Source organism: Triturus cristatus, chromosome 4_1 (assembly GCF_964204655.1).
Source record: "Triturus cristatus chromosome 4_1, aTriCri1.1, whole genome shotgun sequence".
Taxonomy (NCBI): Eukaryota; Metazoa; Chordata; class Amphibia; order Caudata; family Salamandridae; genus Triturus; species Triturus cristatus.
Genome location: NC_140585.1, coordinates 295,333,711 through 295,351,289, shown reverse-complemented (window position 1 = coordinate 295,351,289; position 17,579 = coordinate 295,333,711). Strand labels below are relative to the sequence as shown.

Sequence of the window (17,579 nt, the reverse complement as noted above, 5' to 3'; positions counted from 1 at the left end):
ATATAAATACTTTTGCAATATGCAATTGACTTTTGAAGAAAGTTACAAGTAGTTGCAATAGGCAACAACATTTTAAACACAATAATGCATTGAGCTCAATGGAAGTTTCAAGTTATTTGCAACAGATTACTTTTAGGATTACTTTTGGATTTCCAGGACTGGATCCTAGATTCAGTCCTGGGTCAGTACTTGGAATCAAGTGATAAAAGTCGACTTAATTACTGTGATGATTTTTAGACAATATTTTGCTATTTTAAAAGTTGACAGAAAATATTTCATAGAAAACAGTCTAAGATTCCCTATGGCAGAAAATTCAAGTTGCAGATATAGTATGTTCTCGTTACTTTTGTAATCCAGTACTGGGTGCCTAGACTCAGTACTGGGACCTTTATCCAAAACAGGTAAGTAATTACGTTTTCAGAAATTATACGATTTTTAAAGAATATTTAAAGTTTGCAGAAATTGACACAGAAGAAATTTCACAGAAAAACAGTCAATGATTTCCTACGGGAGAAAATTGGGTTACTGGTAAGTACAGTTGTAAGTATTTTTCAGAGTCAGTGCTGGGCACCAAGATCCAGCACTGGGAGCTCACCTAATAGCAGGTGAGTATTTTCGTTTTCGTTACTCGGCTGATTTTTGGTGAATATTTTAAGTTTTAAAAAGTCCACACTTGGAAGAAATTTCAGGAAAAACCAGTCAATGTTACCCTATGGAGAAGATTGAGTTATCGGTTTAAAGGTAAGTACTCGACTGGCAGAGTTAAGGTTCTGGGCATAGACTCAGGCGTCTCCCAGGGTCAGGTAGGTACAGTTGGTTCACCCTCAGCGGCACAAGGGCGGCCGGGTGCAGAGAGAGTTAGGCCCAATGTTATCCTATGAGAGGTAGGGTGGCCTTGGTTGGTGGCTGCTGACTAGCAGGCCACGTGGCTGTGGGAGCTGGGCTCCTGGTCACTTATCCAGGGCAAGTGGGGAAGTAGATAGATGTAGAGGTTGCACTGCCAGGGCCACTCGGACGGCTGGGTGCAGGGTGCTTTTGAGCATTCAGGCGCTCAATTGATTTGAATGGGAAATCTCTGGTTTAGAAAAAGACTGCAAGCTCGGGGACGAAGATTCTTCAGGTGCCACCACCACTTCGAGAGGTAAGTTGGGTAGTTGGAGGATAGGTAGGTACCCCGGGATTGGGCACAGGGGGCCGCGGAGCGCCGGGTGCAGGGGTACCTTTTGGTGTCGGGAAATCTTACCCTCTGTTGATCGCGGTTGGGGGGGCACCTGGTTCTGAGGCTGCAGGCTTCTTCAGGAGTGTTGAGGGAGGTCCTTGGGTGCCGGACTCGGGGTCACAGTCGCCGTGGGGTCGTCCTTGTGGTCTTTGTTCACTCTGGCACAGGCCAGGCTTGGTGGGTGCAGAGTGTGAAGGGTTCGCGGTTCCGGGCTGCTGCCAGGGATTAGAAGTAGATTTGAGTAGAGCCTCTACTCATGGGAGTCCCAGGGGTTTAGAGTCAAAAGGTAGCCAGGTCCTCCAGGGTTTGTGAGGTTGCTGGCCACAAGAGATGCCGGGTTGGAGCAGGAGCAGGTTCGAGGGTCGACAGGCCAGAGGCTCCAACGTTTGGGAGTTGCACAGCCTTCAGTCTTTTCATGTTTCGCTCAAAGAGTGAAGGGCCCTGTAATTTCTCCTTCTCATTCACATATGAAAAGAATGAAGGCTAATCAAAAAATGAATTAGAGCTGGACGTAGAAATGCAGCAGAAGGGCCAGCAAGCGCATTTCTAAGTTGCTCTATGAAGGATGCTTTTGTACTTGACAGATCAGTTTAATCCTACAGGTGCTCTAAAAGGAAGAATGCATTTGAGTCATCCTTGCTGAAAATCACACAGCCATTTATTCTATGTTGCACTGAGTTTTCAGTCCTCTCCGCCTGCTAGCTTGTTGTTGCAATATGTCTCAATTCTAGAGAATTGTCTGCTATGCTGAAATGCGTGACCCAGTTCAAATGTTCATCATATTTCCTGGAAAAATATCAAAAGGAAAACAAAGATTTGGTTTTGGGAAAATAATTTATTACACCTTGTAAAAATCAAAACTTTCACATTTGAGTCAAAAAAGAGAGGCTAGGTCTCACTATTTTGCTCAGGCTGTTTTACACGTACTGCTCACAGGTGCTGTTCTGCTACCAATGGGCATGGAAGCTTTGGCCTGCTCTGTTTCCAGCCTGGGTCGGTGCACCTCTCGTTACACAACCTGAAATTCTAGAGCTCCCTCTAGAACACCATATTGATGCCCAATGCAGCATGGACACCTGATCAACACAGCTGAGTGCAGCCCAGAACCCCTGAGCTCAAGCAATCCACAAGCCTCTGCCTCCCAAGTAACTAGGACAACAGGCACACACCACCTTGCCCGGCAAACACTGCAGCTGTCCTAATGATGAAATGCATTCCATAAGTAAGGATAATGATAAAGTAAGGTGGAATGAATTGATGGTTTACCAACCATGTTTCAAGAAAATCAATTTCACTATCCTTCAAAGAAAGGAAAAAAATGTCTTATCAAGAAGCAGTGTGAATATGGGAAGGGCCTTTAAAAAAGATGTGGAGTTTCCTAAAGTAAAAAAGAGGGTTGAACTGATTGAAGGGAGAGAGGAAGTAGGGTCGGAAAGATTGTGACGGGGAAGTGAATACAACATAAATACTAGTATTTAGAGAGTGAGAGACAGGTAGAGGGACAGAAGGGAAAGGAGAGTGAGAGTGAGAGAGAAGAGCCAGGTTAGGGCTGAGTTTCTCTTTATCTGCCAGTGACTCCCTGTAGAAGCTTGCCGGCACAATTTAGGCTGTCCTGTAGGCATCCCTTGTTATGCCGAGCCAGCCAATATTGAGAAAAATAGCATGGGTCACAATGATGGAACTCGTCTGCAACATCTGAAGTTTTAAAGTAGTATGGAGTGGGAGGGCTAGAAGAGTTACCATAAAGAATGAATACACGTCATTCTGTTCTCTAGCCTCAACAGCTGCAAGAGAGGAACTCCTGCTGGCCAAGAAGACCAATGTCAGTTCAGCTTGAACAGGTGAAAGCATGCCTGATTCTGCAAAGGTATGAGATTACACTTTTGCGTCAGAGGTGGTCACGGGCTATTGCACATTAGGAAACCGTTTATTGAGGTCCAGTTGGATTACTCTATCTTCTACCACCTCAAAATCAGCTGCTCATGCAGTGTTCTATACCGATGAGCTATTTTGGTCCTCCCTGCCCCTTCCAGCTAGTGGGTCCCCTGACTAGGGAAAGTGATTCGAACAGATTTGCATATCTTTTCATAGGAGACTTCTTGACTTATTTTATACTGTGCCAAATCAAGGTAGATTGAGTAATGATCTTGACAGACCTATATTGGAGAACTGCAGTGTGAGAAAGTGGCTCTGTATATACTGTTCCCAAATAGGTACAGGGTGTACAGAGTCCACAGTCCCCAGAGGTTTGGCAGAGGCTAAAGTTAGATATAACCTTACTCTCTAAAGTGGTAGCTTGGTCGAGCAGTAAGGCAGTACCAGAGGACAGTGTAAAGCATTTGTTGCACACACTCAGTCAGCAAATGGTCTCACACACTCAATAACTGAACTCTAGGCCAATGGTTTATCTACAAAAAAATATATGCTTGTTTTATTTTAGAACCAACAATAGGTATTAAAATATACTTTCTCAGAATGAGATGCTTTATATAAATACTTTTGCAATATGCAATTGAGTTTTGTAGAAAGTTACAAGTGGTTGCAATAGGCAACAACATTTTAAACACAATAATGCATTGAGCTCAATGGAAGTTTCAAGTTATTTGCAACAGATTACTTTTAGGATTACTTTTGGATTTCCAGGACTGGATCCTAGATTCAGTCCTGGGTCAGTACTTGGAATCAAGTGATAAAAGTCGACTTAATTACTGTGATGATTTTTAGACAATATTTTGCTATTTTAAAAGCTGACAGAAAATATTTCATAGAAAACAGTCTAAGATTCCCTATGGCAGAAAATTCAAGTTGCAGGTATAGTATGTTCTCGTTACTTTTGTAATCCAGTACTGGGTGCCTAGACTCAGTACTGGGACCTTTATCCAAAACAGGTAAGTAATTACGTTTTCAGAAATTATACGATTTTTAAAGAATATTTAAAGTTTGCAGAAATTGACACTTAGAAGAAATTTTACAGAAAAACAGTCAATGATTACCTACGGGAGAAAATTGGGTTACTGGTAAGTACAGTTGTAAGTATTTTTCAGAGTCAGTGCTGGGCACCAAGATCCAGCACTGGGAGCTCACCTAATAGCAGGTGAGTATTTTCGTTTTCGTTACTCGGCTGATTTTTGGTGAATATTTTAAGTTTTGAAAAGTCCACACTTGGAAGAAATTTCAGGAAAAACCAGTCAATGTTACCCTATGGAAAAGATTGAGTTATCGGTTTAAAGGTAAGTACTCGACTGGCAGAGTTAAGGTTCTGGGCATAGACTCAGGCGTCTCCCAGGGTCAGGTAGGTACAGTTGGTTCACCCTCAGTGGCACAAGGGCGGCCGGGTGCAGAGAGAGTTAGGCCCAATGTTATCCTATGAGAGGTAGGGGGGCCTTGGTTGGTGGCTGCTGACTAGCAGGCCACGTGGCTGTGGGAGCTGGGCTCCTGGTCACTTATCCAGGGCAAGTGGGGAAGTAGATAGATGTAGAGGTTGCACTGCCAGGGCCACTCGGACGGCTGGGTGCAGGGTGCTTTTGAGCATTCGGGCGCTCAATTGATTTGAATGGGAAATCTCTGGTTTAGAAAAAGACTGCAAGCTCGGGGACGAAGATTCTTCAGGTGCCACCACCACTTCGAGAGGTAAGTTGGGTAGTTGGAAGATAGGTAGGTACCCCGGGATTGGGCACAGGGGGCCGCGGAGCGCCGGGTGCAGGGGTACCTTTTGGTGTCGGGAAATCTTACCCTCTGTTGATCGCGGTTGGGGGGGCACCTGGTTCTGAGGCTGCAGGCTTCTTCAGGAGTGTCGAGGGAGGTCCTTGGGTGCCGGACTCGGGGTCACAGTCGCCGTGGGGTCATCCTTGTGGTCTTTGTTCACTCTGGCACAGGCCAGGCTTGGTGGGTGCAGAGTGTGAAGGGTTCGTGGTTCCGGGCTGCTGCCAGGGATTAGAAGTAGATTTGAGTAGAGCCTCTACTCATGGGAGTCCCAGGGGTTTAGAGTCAAAAGGTAGCCAGGTCCTCCAGGGTTTGTGAGGTTGCTGGCCACAAGAGATGCCGGGTTGGAGCAGGAGCAGGTTCGAGGGTCGACAGGCCAGAGGCTCCAACGTTTGGGAGTTGCACAGCCCTCAGTCTTTTCATGTTTCGCTCAAAGAGTGAAGGGCCCTGTAATTTCTCCTTCTCATTCACATATGAAAAGAATGAGGGCTAATCAAAAAATGAATTAGAGCTGGACGTAGAAATGCAGCAGAAGGGCCAGCAAGCGCATTTCTAAGTTGCTCTATGAAGGATGCTTTTGTACTTGACAGATCAGTTTAATCCTACAGGTGCTCTAAAAGGAAGAATGCATTTGAGTCATCCTTGCTGAAAATCACACAGCCATTTATTCTAGGTTGCACTGAGTTTTCAGTCCTCTCCGCCTGCTAGCTTGTTGTTGCAATATGTCTCAATTCTGGAGAATTGTCTGCTATGCTGAAATGCGTGGCCCAGTTCAAATGTTCATCATATTTCCTGGAAAAATATCAAAAGGAAAACAAAGATTTGGTTTTGGGAAAATAATTTATTACACCTTGTAAAAATCAAAACTTTCACATTTGAGTCAAAAAAGAGAGGCTAGGTCTCACTATTTTGCTCAGGCTGTTTAACACGTACTGCTCACAGGTGCTGTCCTGCTACCAATGGGCATGGAAGCTTTGGCCTGCTCTGTTTCCAGCCTGGGTCGGTGCACCTCTCGTTACACAACCTGAAATTCTAGAGATCCCTCTAGAACACCATATTGATGCCCAATGCAGCATGGACACCTGATCAACACAGCTGAGTGCAGCCCAGAACCCCTGGGCACAAGCAATCCACAAGCTTCTGCCTCCCAAGTAACTAGGACAACAGGCACACGCCACCTTGCCCGGCAAACACTGCAGCTGTCCTAATGATGAAATGCATTCCATAAGTAAGGATAATGATAAAGTAAGGTGGAATGAATTGATGGTTTACCAACCATGTTTCAAGAAAATCAATTTCACTATCCTTCAAAGAAAGGAAAAAAATGTCTTATCAAGAAGCAGTGTGAATATGGGAAGGGCCTTTAAAAAAGATGTGGAGTTTCCTAAAGTAAAAAAGAGGGTTGAACTGATTGAAGGGAGAGAGGAAGTAGGGTCGGAAAGATTGTGACGGGGAAGTGAATACAACATAAATACTAGTATTTAGAGAGTGAGAGACAGGTAGAGGGACAGAAGGGAAAGGAGAGTGAGAGTGAGAGAGAAGAGCCAGGTTAGGGCTGAGTTTCTCTTTATCTGCCAGTGACTCCCTGTAGAAGCTTGCTGGCACAATTTAGGCTGTCCTGTAGGCATCCCTTGTTATGCCGAGCCAGCCAATATTGAGAAAAATTGCATGGGTCACAATGATGGAACTCGTCTGCAACTTCGGAAGTTTTAAAGTGGTATGGAGTGGGAGGGCTAGAAGAGTTACCATAAAGAATGAATACACGTCATTCTGTTCTCTAGCCTCAACAGCTGCAAGAGAGGAACACCTGCTGGCCAAGAAGACCAATGTCAGTTCAGCTTGAACAGGTGAAAGCATGCCTGATTCTGCAAAGGTATGAGATTACACTTTTGCGTCAGAGGTGGTCAGGGGCTATTGCACATTAGTAAACCGTTTATTGAGGTCCAGTTGGATTACTCTATCTTCTACCACCTCAAAATCAGCTGCTCATGCAGTGTTCTATACCGATGAGCTATTTTGGTCCTCCCTGCCCCTTCCAGCTAGTGGGTCCCCTGACTAGGGAAAGTGATTCGAACAGATTTGCAAATCTTTTCATAGGAGACTTCTTGACGTATTTTATACTGTGCCAAATCAAGGTAGATTGAGTAATGATCTTGACAGACCTATATTGGAGAACTGCAGTGTGAGAAAGTGGCTCTGTATATACTGTTCCCAAATAGGTACAGGGTGTACAGAGTCCACAGTCCCCAGAGGTTTGGCAGAGGCTAAAGTTAGATATAACCTTACTCTCTAAAGTGGTAGCTTGGTCGAGCAGTAAGGCAGTATCAGAGGACAGTGTAAAGCATTTGTTGCACACACTCAGTCAGCAAATGGTCTCACACACTCAATAACTGAACTCTAGGCCAATGGTTTATCTCCAAAAAAATATATGCTTGTTTTATTTTAGAACCAACAATAGGTATTAAAATATACTTTCTCAGAATGAGATGCTTTATATAAATACTTTTGCAATATGCAATTGAGTTGTGTAGAAAGTTACAAGTGGTTGCAATAGGCAACAACATTTTAAACACAATAATGCATTGAGCTCAATGGAAGTTTCAAGTTATTTGCAACAGCTTACTTTTAGGATTACTTTTGGATTTCCAGGACTGGATCCTAGATTCAGTCCTGGGTCAGTACTTGGAATCAAGTGATAAAAGTAGACTTAATTACTGTGATGATTTTTAGACAATATTTTGCTATTTTAAAAGCTGACAGAAAATATTTCATAGAAAACAGTCTAAGATTCCCTATGGCAGAAAATTCAAGTTGCAGGTATAGTATGTTCTCGTTACTTTTGTAATCCAGTACTGGGTGCCTAGACTCAGTACTGGGACCTTTACCCAAAACAGGTAAGTAATTACGTTTTCAGAAATTATACGATTTTTAAAGAATATTTAAAGTTTGCAGAAAATTGACACTTAGAAGAAATTTCACAGAAAAACAGTCAATGATTTCCTACGGGAGAAAATTGGGTTACTGGTAAGTACAGTTGTAAGTATTTTTCAGAGTCAGTGCTGGGCACCAAGATCCAGCACTGGGAGCTCACCTAATAGCAGGTGAGTATTTTCGTTTTCGTTACTCGGCTGATTTTTGGTGAATATTTTAAGTTTTGAAAAGTCCACACTTGGAAGAAATTTCAGGAAAAACCAGTCAATGTTACCCTATGGAGAAGATTGAGTTATCGGTTTAAAGGTAAGTACTCGACTGGCAGAGTTAAGGTTCTGGGCATAGACTCAGGCGTCTCCCAGGGTCAGGTAGGTACAGTTGGTTCACCCTCAGCGGCACAAGGGCGGCCGGGTGCAGAGAGAGTTAAGCCCAATGTTATCCTATGAGAGGTAGGGGGGCCTTGGTTGGTGGCTGCTGACTAGCAGGCCACGTGGCTGTGGGAGCTGGGCTCCTGGTCACTTATCCAGGGCAAGTGGGGAAGTAGATAGATGTAGAGGTTGCACTGCCAGGGCCACTCGGACGGCTGGGTGCAGGGTGCTTTTGAGCATTCGGGCGCTCAATTGATTTGAATGGGAAATCTCTGGTTTAGAAAAAGACTGCAAGCTCGGGGACGAAGATTCTTCAGGTGCCACCACCACTTCGAGAGGTAAGTTGGGTAGTTGGAGGATAGGTAGGTACCCCGGGATTGGGCACAGGGGGCCGCGGAGCGCCGGGTGCAGGGGTACCTTTTGGTGTCGGGAAATCTTACCCTCTGTTGATCGCGGTTGGGGGGGCACCTGGTTCTGAGGCTGCAGGCTTCTTCAGGAGTGTCGAGGGAGGTCCTTGGGTGCCGGACTCGGAGTCACAGTCGCCGTGGGGTCATCCTTGTGGTCTTTGTTCACTCTGGCACAGGCCAGGCTTGGTGGGTGCAGAGTGCGAAGGGTTCGCGGTTCCGGGCTGCTGCCAGGGATTAGAAGTAGATTTGAGTAGAGCCTCTACTCATGGGAGTCCCAGGGGTTTAGAGTCAAAAGGTAGCCAGGTCCTCCAGGGTTTGTGAGGTTGCTGGCCACAAGAGATGCCGGGTTGGAGCAGGAGCAGGTTCGAGGGTCGACAGGCCAGAGGCTCCAACGTTTGGGAGTTGCACAGCCCTCAGTCTTTTCATGTTTCGCTCAAAGAGTGAAGGGCCCTGTAATTTCTCCTTCTCATTCACATATGAAAAGAATGAGGGCTAATCAAAAAATGAATTAGAGCTGGACGTAGAAATGCAGCAGAAGGGCCAGCAAGCGCATTTCTAAGTTGCTCTATGAAGGATGCTTTTGTACTTGACAGATCAGTTTAATCCTACAGGTGCTCTAAAAGGAAGAATGCATTTGAGTCATCCTTGCTGAAAATCACACAGCCATTTATTCTAGGTTGCACTGAGTTTTCAGTCCTCTCCGCCTGCTAGCTTGTTGTTGCAATATGTCTAAATTCTGGAGAATTGTCTGCTATGCCGAAATGCGTGGCCCAGTTCAAATGTTCATCATATTTCCTGGAAAAATATCAAAAGGAAAACAAAGATTTGGTTTTGGGAAAATAATTTATTACACCTTGTAAAAATCAAAACTTTCACATTTGAGTCAAAAAAGAGAGGCTAGGTCTCACTATTTTGCTCAGGCTGTTTAACACGTACTGCTCACAGGTGCTGTCCTGCTACCAATGGGCATGGAAGCTTTGGCCTGCTCTGTTTCCAGCCTGGGTCGGTGCACCTCTCGTTACACAACCTGAAATTCTAGAGCTCCCTCTAGAACACCATATTGATGCCCAATGCAGCATGGACACCTGATCAACACAGCTGAGTGCAGCCCAGAACCCCTGGTCTCAAGCAATCCACAAGCCTCTGCCTCCCAAGTAACTAGGACAACAGGCACACACCACCTTGCCCGGCAAACACTGCAGCTGTCCTAATGATGAAATGCATTCCATAAGTAAGGATAATGATAAAGTAAGGTGGAATGAATTGATGGTTTACCAACCATGTTTCAAGAAAATCAATTTCACTATCCTTCAAAGAAAGGAAAAAAATGTCTTATCAAGAAGCAGTGTGAATATGGGAAGGGCCTTTAAAAAAGATGTGGAGTTTCCTAAAGTAAAAAAGAGGGTTGAACTGATTGAAGGGAGAGAGGAAGTAGGGTCGGAAAAATTGTGACGGGGAAGTGAATACAACATAAATACTAGTATTTAGAGAGTGAGAGACAGGTAGAGGGACAGAAGGGAAAGGAGAGTGAGAGTGAGAGAGAAGAGCCAGGTTAGGGCTGAGTTTCTCTTTATCTGCCAGTGACTCCCTGTAGAAGCTTGCTGGCACAATTTAGGCTGTCCTGTAGGCATCCCTTGTTATGCCGAGCCAGCCAATATTGAGAAAAATAGCATGGGTCACAATGATGGAACTCGTCTGCAACTTCGGAAGTTTTAAAGTGGTATGGAGTGGGAGGGCTAGAAGAGTTACCATAAAGAATGAATACACGTCATTCTGTTCTCTAGCCTCAACAGCTGCAAGAGAGGAACTCCTGCTGGCCAAGAAGACCAATGTCAGTTCAGCTTGAACAGGTGAAAGCATGCCTAATTCTGCAAAGGTATGAGATTACACTTTTGCGTCAGAGGTGGTCAGGGGCTATTGCACATTAGGAAACCGTTTATTGAGGTCCAGTTGGATTACTCTATCTTCTACCACCTCAAAATCAGCTGCTCATGCAGTGTTCTATACCGATGAGCTATTTTGGTCCTCCCTGCCCCTTCCAGCTAGTGGGTCCCCTGACTAGGGAAAGTGATTCGAACAGATTTGCATATCTTTTCATAGGAGACTTCTTGACTTATTTTATACTGTGCCAAATCAAGGTAGATTGAGTAATGATCTTGACAGACCTATATTGGAGAACTGCAGTGTGAGAAAGTGGCTCTGTATATACTGTTCCCAAATAGGTACAGGGTGTACAGAGTCCACAGTCCCCAGAGGTTTGGCAGAGGCTAAAGTTAGATATAACCTTACTCTCTAAAGTGGTAGCTTGGTCGAGCAGTAAGGCAGTACCAGAGGACAGTGTAAAGCATTTGTTGCACACACTCAGTCAGCAAATGGTCTCACACACTCAATAACTGAACTCTAGGCCAATGGTTTATCTACAAAAAAATATATGCTTGTTTTATTTTAGAACCAACAATAGGTATTAAAATATACTTTCTCAGAATGAGATGCTTTATATAAATACTTTTGCAATATGCAATTGACTTTTGAAGAAAGTTACAAGTAGTTGCAATAGGCAACAACATTTTAAACACAATAATGCATTGAGCTCAATGGAAGTTTCAAGTTATTTGCAACAGATTACTTTTAGGATTACTTTTGGATTTCCAGGACTGGATCCTAGATTCAGTCCTGGGTCAGTACTTGGAATCAAGTGATAAAAGTCGACTTAATTACTGTGATGATTTTTAGACAATATTTTGCTATTTTAAAAGTTGACAGAAAATATTTCATAGAAAACAGTCTAAGATTCCCTATGGCAGAAAATTCAAGTTGCAGATATAGTATGTTCTCGTTACTTTTGTAATCCAGTACTGGGTGCCTAGACTCAGTACTGGGACCTTTATCCAAAACAGGTAAGTAATTACGTTTTCAGAAATTATACGATTTTTAAAGAATATTTAAAGTTTGCAGAAATTGACACAGAAGAAATTTCACAGAAAAACAGTCAATGATTTCCTACGGGAGAAAATTGGGTTACTGGTAAGTACAGTTGTAAGTATTTTTCAGAGTCAGTGCTGGGCACCAAGATCCAGCACTGGGAGCTCACCTAATAGCAGGTGAGTATTTTCGTTTTCGTTACTCGGCTGATTTTTGGTGAATATTTTAAGTTTTGAAAAGTCCACACTTGGAAGAAATTTCAGGAAAAACCAGTCAATGTTACCCTATGGAGAAGATTGAGTTATCGGTTTAAAGGTAAGTACTCGACTGGCAGAGTTAAGGTTCTGGGCATAGACTCAGGCGTCTCCCAGGGTCAGGTAGGTACAGTTGGTTCACCCTCAGCGGCACAAGGGCGGCCGGGTGCAGAGAGAGTTAGGCCCAATGTTATCCTATGAGAGGTAGGGTGGCCTTGGTTGGTGGCTGCTGACTAGCAGGCCACGTGGCTGTGGGAGCTGGGCTCCTGGCCACTTATCAAGGGCAAGTGGGGAAGTAGATAGATGTAGAGGTTGCACTGCCAGGGCCACTCGGACGGCTGGGTGCAGGGTGCTTTTGAGCATTCGGGCGCTCAATTGATTTGAATGGGAAATCTCTGGTTTAGAAAAAGACTGCAAGCTCGGGGACGAAGATTCTTCAGGTGCCACCACCACTTCGAGAGGTAAGTTGGGTAGTTGGAGGATAGGTAGGTACCCCGGGATTGGGCACAGGGGGCCGCGGAGCGCCGGGTGCAGGGGTACCTTTTGGTGTCGGGAAATCTTACCCTCTGTTGATCGCGGTTGGGGGGGCACCTGGTTCTGAGGCTGCAGGCTTCTTCAGGAGTGTCGAGGGAGGTCCTTGGGTGCCGGACTCGGGGTCACAGTCGCCGTGGGGTCGTCCTTGTGGTCTTTGTTCACTCTGGCACAGGCCAGGCTTGGTGGGTGCAGAGTGTGAAGGGTTCGCGGTTCCGGGCTGCTGCCAGGGATTAGAAGTAGATTTGAGTAGAGCCTCTACTCATGGGAGTCCCAGGGGTTTAGAGTCAAAAGGTAGCCAGGTCCTCCAGGGTTTGTGAGGTTGCTGGCCACAAGAGATGCCGGGTTGGAGCAGGAGCAGGTTCGAGGGTCGACAGGCCAGAGGCTCCAACGTTTGGGAGTTGCACAGCCTTCAGTCTTTTCATGTTTCGCTCAAAGAGTGAAGGGCCCTGTAATTTCTCCTTCTCATTCACATATGAAAAGAATGAAGGCTAATCAAAAAATGAATTAGAGCTGGACGTAGAAATGCAGCAGAAGGGCCAGCAAGCGCATTTCTAAGTTGCTCTATGAAGGATGCTTTTGTACTTGACAGATCAGTTTAATCCTACAGGTGCTCTAAAAGGAAGAATGCATTTGAGTCATCCTTGCTGAAAATCACACAGCCATTTATTCTATGTTGCACTGAGTTTTCAGTCCTCTCCGCCTGCTAGCTTGTTGTTGCAATATGTCTCAATTCTGGAGAATTGTCTGCTATGCTGAAATGCGTGGCCCAGTTCAAATGTTCATCATATTTCCTGGAAAAATATCAAAAGGAAAACAAAGATTTGGTTTTGGGAAAATAATTTATTACACCTTGTAAAAATCAAAACTTTCACATTTGAGTCAAAAAAGAGAGGCTAGGTCTCACTATTTTGCTCAGGCTGTTTTACACGTACTGCTCACAGGTGCTGTTCTGCTACCAATGGGCATGGAAGCTTTGGCCTGCTCTGTTTCCAGCCTGGGTCGGTGCACCTCTCGTTACACAACCTGAAATTCTAGAGCTCCCTCTAGAACACCATATTGATGCCCAATGCAGCATGGACACCTGATCAACACAGCTGAGTGCAGCCCAGAACCCCTGAGCTCAAGCAATCCACAAGCCTCTGCCTCCCAAGTAACTAGGACAACAGGCACACGCCACCTTGCCCGGCAAACACTGCAGCTGTCCTAATGATGAAATGCATTCCATAAGTAAGGATAATGATAAAGTAAGGTGGAATGAATTGATGGTTTACCAACCATGTTTCAAGAAAATCAATTTCACTATCCTTCAAAGAAAGGAAAAAAATGTCTTATCAAGAAGCAGTGTGAATATGGGAAGGGCCTTTAAAAAAGATGTGGAGTTTCCTAAAGTAAAAAAGAGGGTTGAACTGATTGAAGGGAGAGAGGAAGTAGGGTCGGAAAGATTGTGACGGGGAAGTGAATACAACATAAATACTAGTATTTAGAGAGTGAGAGACAGGTAGAGGGACAGAAGGGAAAGGAGAGTGGAAGTGAGAGAGAAGAGCCAGGTTAGGGCTGAGTTTCTCTTTATCTGCCAGTGACTCCCTGTAGAAGCTTGCCGGCACAATTTAGGCTGTCCTGTAGGCATCCCTTGTTATGCCGAGCCAGCCAATATTGAGAAAAATAGCATGGGTCACAATGATGGAACTCGTCTGCAACATCTGAAGTTTTAAAGTAGTATGGAGTGGGAGGGCTAGAAGAGTTACCATAAAGAATGAATACACGTCATTCTGTTCTCTAGCCTCAACAGCTGCAAGAGAGGAACTCCTGCTGGCCAAGAAGACCAATGTCAGTTCAGCTTGAACAGGTGAAAGCATGCCTGATTCTGCAAAGGTATGAGATTACACTTTTGCGTCAGAGGTGGTCACGGGCTATTGCACATTAGGAAACCGTTTATTGAGGTCCAGTTGGATTACTCTATCTTCTACCACCTCAAAATCAGCTGCTCATGCAGTGTTTTATACCGATGAGCTATTTTGGTCCTCCCTGCCCCTTCCAGCTAGTGGGTCCCCTGACTAGGGAAAGTGATTCGAACAGATTTGCATATCTTTTCATAGGAGACTTCTTGACTTATTTTATACTGTGCCAAATCAAGGTAGATTGAGTAATGATCTTGACAGACCTATATTGGAGAACTGCAGTGTGAGAAAGTGGCTCTGTATATACTGTTCCCAAATAGGTACAGGGTGTACAGAGTCCACAGTCCCCAGAGGTTTGGCAGAGGCTAAAGTTAGATATAACCTTACTCTCTAAAGTGGTAGCTTGGTCGAGCAGTAAGGCAGTACCAGAGGACAGTGTAAAGCATTTGTTGCACACACTCAGTCAGCAAATGGTCTCACACACTCAATAACTGAACTCTAGGCCAATGGTTTATCTACAAAAAAATATATGCTTGTTTTATTTTAGAACCAACAATAGGTATTAAAATATACTTTCTCAGAATGAGATGCTTTATATAAATACTTTTGCAATATGCAATTGAGTTTTGTAGAAAGTTACAAGTGGTTGCAATAGGCAACAACATTTTAAACACAATAATGCATTGAGCTCAATGGAAGTTTCAAGTTATTTGCAACAGATTACTTTTAGGATTACTTTTGGATTTCCAGGACTGGATCCTAGATTCAGTCCTGGGTCAGTACTTGGAATCAAGTGATAAAAGTCGACTTAATTACTGTGATGATTTTTAGACAATATTTTGCTATTTTAAAAGCTGACAGAAAATATTTCATAGAAAACAGTCTAAGATTCCCTATGGCAGAAAATTCAAGTTGCAGGTATAGTATGTTCTCGTTACTTTTGTAATCCAGTACTGGGTGCCTAGACTCAGTACTGGGACCTTTATCCAAAACAGGTAAGTAATTACGTTTTCAGAAATTATACGATTTTTAAAGAATATTTAAAGTTTGCAGAAATTGACACTTAGAAGAAATTTTACAGAAAAACAGTCAATGATTACCTACGGGAGAAAATTGGGTTACTGGTAAGTACAGTTGTAAGTATTTTTCAGAGTCAGTGCTGGGCACCAAGATCCAGCACTGGGAGCTCACCTAATAGCAGGTGAGTATTTTCGTTTTCGTTACTCGGCTGATTTTTGGTGAATATTTTAAGTTTTGAAAAGTCCACACTTGGAAGAAATTTAAGGAAAAAACAGTCAATGTTACCCTATGGAGAAGATTGAGTTATCGGTTTAAAGGTAAGTACTCGACTGGCAGAGTTAAGGTTCTGGGCATAGACTCAGGCGTCTCCCAGGGTCAGGTAGGTACAGTTGGTTCACCCTCAGTGGCACAAGGGCGGCCGGGTGCAGAGAGAGTTAGGCCCAATGTTATCCTATGAGAGGTAGGGGGGCCTTGGTTGGTGGCTGCTGACTAGCAGGCCACGTGGCTGTGGGAGCTGGGCTCCTGGTCACTTATCCAGGGCAAGTGGGGAAGTAGATAGATGTAGAGGTTGCACTGCCAGGGCCACTCGGACGGCTGGGTGCAGGGTGCTTTTGAGCATTCGGGCGCTCAATTGATTTGAATGGGAAATCTCTGGTTTAGAAAAAGACTGCAAGCTCGGGGACGAAGATTCTTCAGGTGCCACCACCACTTCGAGAGGTAAGTTGGGTAGTTGGAAGATAGGTAGGTACCCCGGGATTGGGCACAGGGGGCCGCGGAGCGCCGGGTGCAGGGGTACCTTTTGGTGTCGGGAAATCTTACCCTCTGTTGATCGCGGTTGGGGGGGCACCTGGTTCTGAGGCTGCAGGCTTCTTCAGGAGTGTCGAGGGAGGTCCTTGGGTGCCGGACTCGGGGTCACAGTCGCCGTGGGGTCATCCTTGTGGTCTTTGTTCACTCTGGCACAGGCCAGGCTTGGTGGGTGCAGAGTGTGAAGGGTTCGCGGTTCCGGGCTGCTGCCAGGGATTAGAAGTAGATTTGAGTAGAGCCTCTACTCATGGGAGTCCCAGGGGTTTAGAGTCAAAAGGTAGCCAGGTCCTCCAGGGTTTGTGAGGTTGCTGGCCACAAGAGATGCCGGGTTGGAGCAGGAGCAGGTTCGAGGGTCGACAGGCCAGAGGCTCCAACGTTTGGGAGTTGCACAGCCCTCAGTCTTTTCATGTTTCGCTCAAAGAGTGAAGGGCCCTGTAATTTCTCCTTCTCATTCACATATGAAAAGAATGAGGGCTAATCAAAAAATGAATTAGAGCTGGACGTAGAAATGCAGCAGAAGGGCCAGCAAGCGCATTTCTAAGTTGCTCTATGAAGGATGCTTTTGTACTTGACAGATCAGTTTAATCCTACAGGTGCTCTAAAAGGAAGAATGCATTTGAGTCATCCTTGCTGAAAATCACACAGCCATTTATTCTAGGTTGCACTGAGTTTTCAGTCCTCTCCGCCAGCTAGCTTGTTGTTGCAATATGTCTCAATTCTGGAGAATTGTCTGCTATGCTGAAATGCGTGGCCCAGTTCAAATGTTCATCATATTTCCTGGAAAAATATCAAAAGGAAAACAAAGATTTGGTTTTGGGAAAATAATTTATTACACCTTGTAAAAATCAAAACTTTCACATTTGAGTCAAAAAAGAGAGGCTAGGTCTCACTATTTTGCTCAGGCTGTTTAACACGTACTGCTCACAGGTGCTGTCCTGCTACCAATGGGCATGGAAGCTTTGGCCTGCTCTGTTTCCAGCCTGGGTCGGTGCACCTCTCGTTACACAACCTGAAATTCTAGAGCTCCCTCTAGAACACCATATTGATGCCCAATGCAGCATGGACACCTGATCAACACAGCTGAGTGCAGCCCAGAACCCCTGGGCACAAGCAATCCACAAGCTTCTGCCTCCCAAGTAACTAGGACAACAGGCACACGCCACCTTGCCCGGCAAACACTGCAGCTGTCCTAATGATGAAATGCATTCCATAAGTAAGGATAATGATAAAGTAAGGTGGAATGAATTGATGGTTTACCAACCATGTTTCAAGAAAATCAATTTCACTATCCTTCAAAGAAAGGAAAAAAATGTCTTATCAAGAAGCAGTGTGAATATGGGAAGGGCCTTTAAAAAAGATGTGGAGTTTCCTAAAGTAAAAAAGAGGGTTGAACTGATTGAAGGGAGAGAGGAAGTAGGGTCGGAAAGATTGTGACGGGGAAGTGAATACAACATAAATACTAGTATTTAGAGAGTGAGAGACAGGTAGAGGGACAGAAGGGAAAGGAGAGTGAGAGTGAG

General features: G+C 44.7%; 5 non-coding genes across 5 annotated transcripts; all 5 read right to left on the bottom strand.

Annotated features, from left to right (window-relative positions):
* Window positions 1–2,101: 2,101 nt before the first annotated feature.
* On the bottom strand, window positions 2,102–2,401 carry LOC146854733 (signal recognition particle RNA). Its single transcript, XR_014959310.1, has one exon.
* Window positions 2,402–5,809: 3,408 nt separating this feature from the next.
* On the bottom strand, window positions 5,810–6,109 carry LOC146854732 (signal recognition particle RNA). The gene has a single exon (XR_014981637.1).
* Window positions 6,110–9,518: 3,409 nt separating this feature from the next.
* Window positions 9,519–9,818, bottom strand: LOC146854731 (signal recognition particle RNA). The gene has a single exon (XR_014981616.1).
* A 3,406-nt stretch (window positions 9,819–13,224) lies between these two features.
* On the bottom strand, window positions 13,225–13,524 carry LOC146854730 (signal recognition particle RNA). Its single transcript, XR_014959210.1, has one exon.
* Window positions 13,525–16,932: 3,408 nt separating this feature from the next.
* On the bottom strand, window positions 16,933–17,232 carry LOC146854729 (signal recognition particle RNA). Its single transcript, XR_014981591.1, has one exon.
* Between the last annotated feature and the right edge of the window lie 347 nt (window positions 17,233–17,579).